The 10,810-nt window shown below is 42.9% G+C and overlaps 1 protein-coding gene across 1 annotated transcript in view; it reads right to left on the reverse strand.

Moving 5' to 3' along the window:
• LOC311226409 (cell adhesion molecule CEACAM1-like) overlaps positions 1-9,542 on the reverse strand; it is a gene marked incomplete at its 3' end in the record, with an annotated part of 33,738 nt that extends 24,196 nt beyond the window's left edge. The window contains exons 1-4 of the mRNA XM_084311835.1: positions 9,493-9,542; positions 4,603-4,637; positions 2,155-2,282; positions 1,815-1,862 (exon numbers count right to left, since the gene is read on the reverse strand). The remainder of the gene's footprint in view (positions 1-1,814; positions 1,863-2,154; positions 2,283-4,602; positions 4,638-9,492) is intronic.
• Positions 9,543-10,810: the final 1,268 nt, after the last annotated feature.

Raw genomic sequence — 10,810 nt, forward strand, 5'->3', positions numbered from 1 at the left:
AGAGACACAATCTACAACACTCTCAGGACCATAAGGATTCAGGAAATGTATAATATGCCTATACTATTTCATTGTTACAGGTCATTGTGAGCCTTAAATTAGAAGAGCAGTATTAGGCTCCTATTAAACTATACAGAACAGCCACTAGATGGAAACATAGGTCCACCTGCATTTTTTTTCACCACCGTTTTTTTTAATTAATCCTTGAAGTGTCTATTTTAAGATTCTGACAGGTAACAGGTTGGGATAATGTCCCATGGGGTTTATTTTTAACACTTTATTACACCTATCCTGAACCAAAACCTCAAAAATAAGAAAAAGAAAACAGCATAACTTTTGAAGTTAACAACATATAGAGACAAATTAAAACATTTTCCCAAACAAGTTTGACCCAAGGAATTGTTATTTTTAATATTCAAACACATATTGATTAAACTTCAGGACAGAAAAAGCTAAAAACGCTGAAAGAAAACGTATATCATTTCTATTTTCCCTTTTTACTGAAATGTAGTGCATAATGCATTGGACGAGATCGATTTAGGTTAATATTGGAAATAATATTGTAATAAAGATTGTCTCCATGCTGTTATGCCCTAAATATTATAGTTTTGCATAAACAATTATATAGACAAATTAAAACATTTCCCATGCGATTTTGATCAGTGATTTGTTTATTGTTAAGGTTCAAACTATATGTTTTCATATGCACTGGATATCATGGACTGAATATCTTCTTTGTTGACACAAAATTCAAGTATTTTTTCTATTTGTATTTTGTACCCTAAACTACTAAACATCATCATCAGTAAAACAATTGTCAAAGTCTATCTCTTCGATCTCCATCTCTTCCTCCGCCTCATCACACTTGTACTCTCCATCCTCCTCATCCATGTTATTTTTTGCGTAATCTGCCTCCTTATCAAGACCTTCTTGCTCTTCTGACTCCACTTTCTGGGCCAGTACCTCAACAAGAGAAGGACAGAGGATGGGTCCAACCATCGGTTCTAACACCTCCTCATCCATTGTTTTTTCCAGTCCATACTTTGATCATAGGCTTTGGGCCTCTTGAATATTGGCTGTTCTGCTCTTTTGTAGCAGGCGACTATGAAGTTGGCTCGCTGTACATGTGGGATGAGACAGACCTTGGGGGGAGGCAGGCGTTCAATGTCTACACACAGGCGCCATCACGTCCACGTCATGCCATCAGGTAATTTAATGTGAGCATTTTTGCGTTGTTATCATATATCATGTTGTTATCATAGATAATGTTGACTTCTCGTCACATGTATGTGGCCATTGTTGACTGTAAAGAGGACCCACAGTTCAACATTAAGGCCAGGAAGTTAGACCTAATGTTTTCCCTGTCCCTGAGCAAGGGAGATTGACAAGATTATCTGAAAGACATAGGTCAACAGTTTCCAAGGAACCCCAGACGTATACGTATGGATAGTGATCTTCTATCTCTGCCTAATTGCCGTTTAGCAAAGCACTGAACCCGAAAAGGTGTTCCAGGGTGACCCTGTGCTCTGACCTTTCTGATTAAATACTGTTGTGGATTTCGACTGGTCATCATTGGTTAATGAATGCAGAATAACACAGGACAGGCCTTATGAGCGCATCTCTCCCCATTGGGATACATTGAAAAAAGACGCGTGCGGTCATAAATATGAGGCAGGTGGACCCGGGCCCTTATGAGCGCATCTAAATGTACAGACCACGATGGTTCTCGCCCGGCATTATAGCAAACAGTAACAAGGTCAGACAAGAATCAAGTAATCAAATGAAGCAAGGAGATAAAGGTTCTGAATACCCACGTGTTGGTTTATGTTGGGACTTCTAGTCTGCCACACTAAGAAAAAAAGCTGCAAGAAAACGGTAAATGCCTGGCATCAATGGTTGCCAAATACTTACTGTCAAATTACAGTAAAATCAAATACATTTACAGATTACAACCTTTATTTAATGAGAGGTGGGTGGGTTTCAGTGAGTTATGAGTATTTTTGTCTGTGCAGATCACTCACCCTCACTCAAGGCTGACTGGGGCAAGATGGCGGCGGTTCAGCTACGCTGGTGACTCCGCCTTAAGCTATCTAGTGTTCTATATATATCTATGGGTATAACTGCAGGAACTAATGAAATTGGAGGATGACTCACCTGGACGCCCCGCCTCAAAGATGCACCTGAAGCCCAAACACCAATTCTCCGATGTCTTTGCGCTGCGCTCTTCTTCTGACCAGTGATGTGAGGAAAGTGCCGAGTCACACTGCAGCACAAAGGGTTCACTGAAAGACGCAAAATGTTGGAAGATTCACTGTTAATATATAGGCTTCATTACATTATACCTCAGGTCACACATGGGCCGCTTTTAGTTATTTTAATACACAGTACATTTTGCAGAGTAAATTTTACTCAAACTGAGTACATTTTAAGTAAAATTTACTCTGCTAAATTTACTGTGTATAAGAAAGTATATAAGTGAAGGGCGGGCGGGAGGGAGGAAGGGAGGGAGGGCGGGAGGAAGGGCGGGAGGGAGGGAGGGATGGCGCGAGGGAGGGAGGGAGGGATGGCGCGAGGAGGGAGGGAGGGATGGCGCGAGGGAGGGAGGGAGGGAGGGCGGGAGGGAGGGAGGGAGGGAGGGAGGGAGGGAGGGAGGGATGGCGGGAGGGAGGGAGGGAGGGAGGGAGGGAGGGAGGGATGGCGCGAGGGAGGGAGGGAGGGATGGCGCGAGGGAGGGAGGGAGGGAGGGCGGGAGGGAGGGAGGGGGGGCGGGGGGGAGGGCGGGAGGGAGGGAGGGCGGGAGGGGGGGCGGGAGGGAGGGAGGGAGGGAGGGAGGGAGGGCGGGCGGGAGGTCGGGGGGTGAGTGATGTGGGGAGAAATTTCCCCAAATGCCATTTAATGTCGGAAATATTTCCACCAAATATTGACAAAAGAGAGAGGAGGAGGCAGCCTTTGATGAGAGGTAATGCGATTAATGGACAGAGTTCATAGATTAGGACGGATTCGATTTGACACTTTTAAACAATCCCCAGCATCAGCCTGCATGTTTACTGCAGGGACAGGTTGGCCATTCGTTTTAAACTTTTAAAAGGCCAGGCTCACACATTTTCGTCATGTCGCAACTCTTGGCTATGATCAACAAATGTATTTGTAATTCAGTGTTATTATATGCCATTAAATAATAATGAAAAATAAATGTCTGTGCTTTTTTATTAGCCTAAGTAATAATTAAATCAATAGTAGGCAAACATTATAATAATAATAATAATAATAATAATAATAATAATAATAATAATAATAATAATAATAATAATAATAATAATAATAATAATAATAATAATAATTATTATTATTATTATTATTATTATTATTGCTATTGTGATTATTATAATTATCAGTCTTCTTCTTCTTCTTCTTCTTCTTCTTCTTCTTCTTCTATACTGTTATTGTTATTCATATAATTATTCATATTATTATTCATATTAATATTATTATTGTTATTATTATTATTACTACTACTACTATTGCATTGGTCTACTAAAGTAACACATTTGACTGATAATATATTCAAATCAAACTTTCTCTCTTGTCAGACGCCTCTCTCTCACACTCACACACACACACACACACACACACACACACACACACACACACACACACACACACACACACACACACACACACACACACACACACACACACACAGACACACACAGGGGTGTAGCTGGGGGGGGGGGGGGGGTAGTTTAGGATGATTCCAAGGGCCCAGCACTGGGGGGGGGGGGGCCAAAAAAAACTAAAAACACCACAGACACTTGGAGAACCGAACGGTCAACAGCTGATGACGAAGTTTGCACAACAGCAGCACCACCGACAGCTGAGCTGACAAACTTGCCACCATGCACCAGCTGACCAGACACCTTCAACACCGGTACTGAGAAGATCTACACGTCAGTCTAGACCACCTGACAGACTTCAGTATTTGTTAAGAACAGCGCAGAGCTCTATCCTTTTGCATAAAAAAAAATTAAAAAGAAAAAGGAAAATAATTATAAAGCATTATATATATATGACGTTAATTTGTGGTATGCATGTTAAAAAATAATTGTATTTGGAAATAGCAACAGTAGAAACAAAACTAAGAGGTGACTGTGTTTTGAGTCAACAGAAATGTGTACATTCATTGTTGTATGGTTAGCATCTAAAGAAAGGAGGATGTTGTGATATATGTGATGTGATTTATACTAACCACTAGATGGCGCCATCTACCAGGCTACATGGGCCACACCCCAAACACAGTCAGTATAACTGGGAGGTAATGAGACACCTGTTTGATGCTGACCTGTATGCTACTGTAGCTACTTGCTACCAGTACCTAAATAAAATGATATGGAAAGAACCCCAGTTTCTTCATTGCTAGAAAGAAACATTACAATTAAGATATTTATTTATTTATTTATTTATTCACATAATATGTAGGTCTGATTCAACACTATATAATTTTAAAATAATAATAATTTGAATAAAAATAAATAAAGAAGAGAGCTATAGTCTCAAAACTGCGGGTATAACTGCAGGAACTAATGAAATTGGAGGATGACTCACCTGGACTTCCGCGTCGCCCCGCCTCAAAGATGCACCTGAGGGAGGGAGGGAGGGAGGGAGGGAGGGAGGGAGGAAGGGAGGGTGGGTGGGAGGGAGGGAGGGAGGGGGGCGGGAGGGAGGGAGGGAGGGAGGGAGGGAGGGAGGGAGGGAGGGAGGGAGGGTGGGTGGGAGGGAGGGGGGGCGGGAGGGAGGGAGGGAGGGAGGGGGGTGAGTGATGTGGGGAGAAATGTCCCCAAATGCCATTTAATGTCGGAAATATTTACACCAAATATTGACATAGTATATTTGTCTCAAAATTCCGTACGTAACTCCAAGTTGATCAAGTGTGTCCTTATAATTCCGTACGTAAATCTAAGCAGATCAAGCTGTTTTTAGAATTCCGTACGTAAATATAAACAAATCAAGCGTGTTTTTATGATTTATGAAACACAAATTGAGAGGTATGTTTGTGTGGATCGTTTTTATGATTGTGTGGATAGTTTTTACGATTGTGGATTCTACTTTACGATTGTGGATTCTACTTTACGATTGTGGATTCTACTTTTGCGTTTTGTTTATTTTTGATAGAAATGTACCCCCATAGCCGCAGAGCTGTGGAGATGTGGCCACATGCGACCAGGCACCATCCAAGCACTAAACTCTTAGACTGGCTTGAGGTTCACGGTTCTACCACAGAGACCGGCTGTGAATTCATACAAAACAATCCTGAGAGGACGGTGCAGCAGGGATAGGGTCCCACATACTGTTGGGCTGCCATGCATTTATTATTTAAAGTAATTTTCCTGAAATGCAGGACATGCATGCAGCCAGAGAGCCCTTCGCCATCACCAAGTTTTTTTTTAACCTCATTTACCCAACAATATGCTAATAATAATTTTGCGCAGAGGTTAAAGAACACCCCGACAGATTGACTTTGGTGACCTGCCATGCAACAGGTCAACGTCTCTGTATTATTCTATCTGTTAAACAACCGAGGGAAATGATAGTCGCCTGCATGATTAAATAATAACAATACAAATACAAAGGAACAGTGTGAGGTGGAATGTGCATGAAAATGATCAACATCGACCGTGTTTTAAAGATTATAGGAGAACCTTGTGCGCTCTGGAAAAAAAAGAAACGACCTAATAATGTGAGAATCAAAAAGGACCGTTAGTCAGACAGCATCGTTTAAAATCACGAATAGGCGTGTATGCTTTACCCCGTTTAATTAGGCTATTTACAAGGAACAAAGACAATGAGAGATCAACTCATAAACAGGTGCTCACAGCAGCCGCAATTATAATACTCGTCGTTATTGTCACAACGACCATGGCGTGTTTAATTTGGTTACGCGAAATGGGTATAATCGATTCAAACGATTACAACAACAAAAAAGCAAGCAAACAAACAAAACAGGAAAAATACTCACAGTTCTAAATTCTCCCCCGGAACGAGGGACGGACGGATTGCTTTTCGTTTGTAGCCTATACGCGATAGATAGCCCTGTCCTTCTGTGGCGGTATGAAACCTCGCAGATGGCACAATATAGCGGCGACAGCCGTGCGTAAAGCGCGCGTCCAGAGCGCGCGTCCAGGGGGAAAGCGCGTCTTGTTGTTCAGAAATACTGGCCGCTATGAAAACCAGAGACAAAAAATGCTCTGAGTTTCGTAAAAGTCAGTCAAAGCTTACTAAAAGCACGAGCAGTGAACTCCAAGCCCACGTGACTGAACTCAAACTAGAAAGAAACAGACTAAGAAACGACGTAAACTCCATGATCAAAACTGCAAAAAAGAATTTCATCAATGACAAAACTGAGGAAAACAAAAACAAACCACGTGAACTTTGGAAATTACTCAATAATCAACTAGGATGCAGTAAAAAACTTAAAACCAGATTCTCAAACATAAACATAAAAACTGACAACACGCTCATCACAGACAAGCTGGATGTAGCCAATTACTTAAACATTTTCTTCACAAACATAGCCACAACACTGGTAAACAAACTACCCTCCCACTCAGGGCTTTATGGGGTAGAACACATAGTAGCTTTCTACAAAAACCTAGGGGTCCGCAAGGACGACTTCAAGCTGGAAACGGTAACAACAGATGAGGTACTCAATAAACTGAGCGCCCTCCAACCTAACAAGGCCACTGGCCATGACAACATCCCCTCCAAATTCCTCAGAGACTCAGCAGCCGCCATCACACCAATCATCACACACATAATAAACCTCTCCATAAAACAGGGACACGTCCCCAAGGACTTCAAAATTGCGAGGGTGACCCCTCTGCACAAAAAGGGCAGCAAATTAGACCCAGGCAACTACCGCCCTGTTTCTATTCTCACCTCCATCTCGAAAGTCATGGAAAAAATAGTCTACGAACAGGTCGAAAAGTACCTAGCGGAAAAAAATCTAATCTACGAATTCCAATCTGGCTTCAGAACATCCCACTCCACTGACACATGCCTTCTCTATTTGAATGACCACATCAAACAAGAGGTGGACGCAGGCAAATACTGCGGCATGGTCATGCTGGACCTACAAAAGGCCTTTGACACGGTCAATCACTCCATTCTGATTGACAAGCTAAAAGCAATTGGTTTTGATAGTCTATCAGTGAGCTGGATGCAATCCTACCTTGAGGGGAGGGAACAGATGGTGGAGGTAAACGGTACCCTATCCCCCCCCCTCACAGTGAGCTGTGGTGTTCCACAAGGAAGCATACTAGGACCGCTACTGTTCCTAATTTATGCAAATGACATGTCGTCAGCTTGTGACTGCAACTTGTTCCTGTTTGCGGACGACTCAGCCCTGCTGGTCTCTGACAAGAACAAGTTACAGGTTGAAAAAACCCTCAGCTCGGAACTAGGCAGAATCTGCATATGGCTCGCTGATAACAAACTATCATTACACATGGGCAAAACAGAGTCCATTCTCTTCGGTTCAAATAACAAACTCAGCAAGACCGACGGCTTCTCAGTTACAGTGGGTGACAATATTGTCACAAGGAAAGATGAAATTACCTACCTGGGGTCCATCCTAGAGGCTAATCTCTCCTGTGACAAAATGGCATCCAATGTAATAAAAAAAGTCAACCAACGAACTCGATTCTTGTACCGGATCTCCTCTCTGGTAAACAAGAACACCCTGAAGACTCTGGCAGGAGCACTCATTCAGGGGTACTACGACTATGCTTGCACCTCATGGTACCAAAGCACCTCAAAGGCGCTAAAAACAAAATTACAAACATCTCAAAACAAACTGGTCAGACTACTGCTTGACCTTACTCCTAGAACCCACCTCACCCCTGCCCACTTCGACAACCTAGGATGGCTTAGAGTAGACGACAGAGTACAACAACTTGCAATGGGCCTGGTCTACAAGATACACTACACGACCAAGGTACCCATGTACATGTCAAAATACTTCCCAAAGGTCAGTGAATACCACGATCACAACACCAGAGGGAGCTCCACAAATCATGTCAAACCCAGATTCGGCTCAAATAAGGGACTAAACACGTTTCGCAATTATGCCACATCAATGTGGAACGCCCTACCCAAAGCTGTAAAGGAATGTGGATCACTACCCACTTTCAAAACCTCTCTCAAGGGACACCTACGGGAGACTGCAATTCAACACTGGCCCCTGTAAATATCCTAACCCAATCATTCCAACCCCCTCCAATGTACAGTCATTTACCTAGTATGGTTTTGTCAATAGTTCAATGTACAATTGTGTTTGTTTGTACAGTGTCTCCTCCCCCCCCCCCCTCAATGTACAGTGTTACTTGTTTATACAGTATGCCCCCCGCCCCCCCCCCCCCAACCACCTCCAATGTAAATTACCCAGTATGGTTGTCAATATCCCAATGTACCCAACCCCCCCCACCCAACCTCCAATGTACAGTTTCTACGTCAAATGTATATACTCCCTTTTCTTGACTCCTTCTGTATCACAAACAGTACTGTATTTGCAAATCTGGTATGTCATAAATGTATAGATGTAGCAGTACTGACTATCTGTATGTCATGTATGTCATATATGTCTATATGAATTGAAAATGGGGGACCCTGATGGAAACAAGACAAACGTCTTTCTCAGGTCTGCATCCCCTTAACAATTGTATGTATTGAGCCGTACTGTATTGTACCCATTCTGCAATCTGTTAAATAAAGTTTTCATTCATTCATTCATTCAGACATTCAGATTCAGAGTTTCAGATCCAGATTCAGTACAATGGGAGTCTTCGTTTTTGCTCCACAGCATAAAGGAATAAAAAAGCAACAATTAACGCAATAAAAAGCAGGTATTTATCGATACCGAAAACCTCATCATAGTACCGAAAACACAGCAACTTTCTGTTCAACTCTCAAGCCGCCCCCCCCCCCCCATCGTCCTTAACGGGACACATCCTATACGTTCACACGTATACACAACTTTCCATTGGTGCCGAGACTCATGATGTCCACTTTTTCATTTTACGCGGCTGGGCAGCTCTTTGCGCGTCCCTGATTGATTGATTGATTGAAAAGTTTATTAACAGATTGCAGAATGGGTACAGTACAGTACAGCTCAATACATACAATTGTTAAGAAGAGGATGCAGACCTGAGAAAGACTTTCGTCTTGTTTCCATCAGGGTCCCCCATTTTCAATTCATCATATGACACACATGACACGACATACAGATAGACAGTACTGCTACATCTATACATTTATGACATACCAGATTTTCAAATACAGTACTGTTTGTGATACTAAAAAAATCCAGAAAAAGAGTGTATATACATTTGATATAGAATGTAGGGTAGGGGAGGCTGCGAATGCGCTCGGCGTCTATATACTTAAAGTAGTCTACAACAGACCCACAAACAGGAGTTTACACATAAATCCACCACGTACCGTTCTGGCGAGGGCCATGTATCCTAATCCAATGCACCTATACAGGGACTGCCGTCGCGCTTCGAGAATAGTTTGGACACTGGAGCCCTTATTTCCTAAGGAGTTGAGAGGAGAGACGAGGGATCAGCAGTGTTTTTCAACGGACCGCCGCGTCTAGTTACTCCAATAGGGGTATCTGCAGAGCCGCAGAGCCAGGCTGGACGGGTTGGAGGCGGGGCTTCGTGGTCTGGACAAGTATTAGTGGTCTGGACAAGTATACTGCGCACCATTTTCAACTTCACTTTCGTCTCGTTGATTGATTGATTGATTGAAAAGTTTATTAACAGATTGCAGAATGGGTACAGTACAGTGCAGCTCAATACATACAATTGTTAAGAGGATGCAGACCTGAGAGACTTTCGTCTTGTTTCCATCAGGGTCCCCCATTTTCAATTCATCATAACATATATGACATACATGACATACAGATAGACAGTACTGCTACATCTATACATTTAAAAAATCCAGAAAAAGAGTGTATATACATTCAGTGGTGCAGTCGTAATATGGGAACTGGTTACACGCCACGTGCACGCGCGCTCCCGCGCACGCGCATACATGTTCCCTCAGTTGCACAGAACAGATGATTATTATGCATAACAATGGAGATAAAGCAGCCCCCCACCTTCTCGTATAGGTTCTTATTATTATGCAAAGTCTAGGTGACAAGTGCCGGCCGCCGGCCGGGTAGCTTTCTACAACGGCCGAGTACTTATCATTGCGAGCACTTCTGCCCTGAGTGACTACTAATAACACGCCGTGTAACCGCGTGTGTGCACGACTGCACCCCTGTATACATTTGACATAGAAACTGTGCATTGGAGGAGGTTGGGTAGGTGGGGTGGGGCTGTACATTGGAGGTGGGGGGGGGGGGGGGGGTTGGTAGGGGACACACACACTGTACATTGAATACTGACTTACATTTGACATAGAAACTGTACATTGGAGGAGGTTGGGTAGGTGGGGTGGGGTTGGGTGGGGCTGTACATTGGAGGTGGGGGGGGGGGTTGGGTATATTGGAACAATGACAAAGCCATGCTAGTTACATAGATCCCCCATTTTCAACTTACCTTCCCCATTTTCAACTAACTTTCGTCTCGTTTACATAGGTACATAGACAGTAATGTTACATCTAGACATTTATGACATACCAGATCTAGTAATAATAGAGTAAACTTGTACATAGACAGTACTGCTACATCTAGACATTTATGACATACAGATCTAGTAATAATAGAGTAAACTTAACTTTTGTCTCAGTAACACATAGACAGTACTG

The sequence above is a fragment of the Notolepis coatsorum genome (genome assembly GCF_963971535.1).
Source record: "Notolepis coatsorum genome assembly, chromosome: 4".
Lineage (NCBI taxonomy): Eukaryota > Metazoa > Chordata > Actinopteri > Aulopiformes > Paralepididae > Notolepis > Notolepis coatsorum.